We start from the raw sequence: 2,212 nt of genomic DNA, 5'->3' as shown, positions 1-2,212 counted from the left end.
GGATGTTATGCTATTCTAGCACATGTTAATAAAGTCGAAAAGAAAGAAAAAGAGAAGTGCATCAACGACGTGCCTGTGGCAAGAGATTTTCCTGAAGTTTTTCCGGAAGAGTTGCCGGGATTACCTCCATTTAGATCTGTAGAATTTCAAATAGGTTTAGTACCAGGAGCTGCACCAGTTGCCCGTGCTCCATATAGACTTGCACCGTCCGAGTTAAAAGAACTTCAGAGTCAGTTAAAAGAATTATTGGATCGTGGATTCATACGACCAAGTACTTCACCGTGGGGAGCTCCGATTCTATTTGTTAAAAAGAAAGATGGATCTTTTAGGATGTGTATAGATTATCGTGAATTAAATAAGTTAACTATCAAAAATCGGTATCCACTACCGAGAATTGACGACTTATTTGATCAACTCCAAGGATCATGTGTGTACTCGAAAATTGACCTAAGATCGGGCTATCATCAATTACGCGTCAAAGAAGAAGATATACCGAAAACTGCTTTTCGAACACGTTACGGTCATTACGAATTTTTGATCATGCCGTTTGGATTGACGAATGCGCCAGCTGTATTCATGGACCTCATGAATCGAGTTTGTAGTCCATATTTAGATAAGTTTGTTATTGTTTTCATTGATGACATTCTTATCTATTCCAAGAGTGAACAAGAGCATGAGCAGCATTTAAGGTTAATATTAGAGTTGTTGAGAAAAGAACAGCTATACGCTAAATTTTCTAAGTGTGCTTTCTGGTTGAAAGAAGTGCAATTTCTTGGTCACGTTGTTAGTAGCAAAGGAATTCAGGTTGATCCAGCTAAAATTGAGGCCATTGAAAAATGGGAGACTCCTAAAACACCAATGCAGATACGCCAATTTTTGGGTTTAGCCAGTTATTATAGAAGGTTTATTCAAGATTTTTCCCGAATAGCTAAGCCGTTGACAGCATTAATGCAAAAAGGGAAGAAATACGAATGGACCTCGGAGCAGGAGAACGCATTTCAATTACTGAAGAAGAAGTTAACTACGGCGCCTATTTTATCGTTACCTGAAGGGAACGATGATTTTGAAATATATTGTGACGCTTCGCGACAAGGTTTTGGTTGTGTTCTTATGCAACGAAAGAAAGTTATTGCATACGCATCCCGACAATTGAAGATTCACGAGCGGAATTATACGACGCATGATCTAGAACTGGGAGCAGTCGTGTTTGCGTTGAAGATATGGAGACACTACTTATATGGGGTTAGATGCACTGTGTTTACTGATCATAAAAGTCTTAAACATATTTTCGATCAGAAACAGCTGAACATGAGGCAACGTAGGTGGGTCGAGCTGATAAATGACTACGATTGTGAGATTCGCTATCATCCCGAGAAAGCGAATGTAGTGGCCGACGCTTTAAGCAGAAAGGAACGAGAACCAATTCGAGTACGAGCAATGAACATAAAAATTCGCATGAATCTCAACTCACAAATCAAAGAGGCTCAACGAGAAGCTCTTACTAAAGAAAACATAGGAAATGAAATAATGAAGAAGTATGGGAAACAACTCATTATGCGGGAAGATGGAATTCGATATTTTGCAAACCGTATTTGGGTACCAAAGTTGGGTGGATTAAGGAAGTTAATATTGAATGAGGCACATAAGACAAGATACTCGATACATCCTGGAGTTGGAAAGATGTATCAAGATCTTAAGACGCATTATTGGTGGCCTAATTTGAAGACAGACGTTGCAACATATGTTGGGGAATGTTTAACTTGTTCCAAAGTCAAAGCAGAACACCAGAAGCCGTCAGGATTACTTCAACAACCAGAAATCCCAGAATGGAAATGGGATGGTATTACCATGGATTTCATCACAAAATTACCTAAGACTGCCTGGGGTTATGACACCATTTGGGTAATAGTTGATCGTCTCACCAAATCTGCACATTTCTTGCCTATAAAGGAAACGGATAGAATGGAGAAACTATTACGATTATACATAAAGGAAATTGTTTCAAGGCATGGAATACCTATTTCCATTATATCCGATCGTGATAGTAGATTTACATCTAAGTTTTGGCAATCACTACAGGAGGCCCTAGGAACTCGTTTGGATATGAGTATCGCATATCATCCGCAAACTGACGGGCAGAGTGAAAGAACAATTCAGACTCTTGAAGACATGCTTAGGGCATGTGTGATCGATTTTGGAAACGGATGGGATA

Source organism: Rutidosis leptorrhynchoides, chromosome 6, assembly GCF_046630445.1.
Source record: "Rutidosis leptorrhynchoides isolate AG116_Rl617_1_P2 chromosome 6, CSIRO_AGI_Rlap_v1, whole genome shotgun sequence".
Lineage (NCBI taxonomy): Eukaryota > Viridiplantae > Streptophyta > Magnoliopsida > Asterales > Asteraceae > Rutidosis > Rutidosis leptorrhynchoides.
This window is presented reverse-complemented; position numbering follows the sequence as displayed.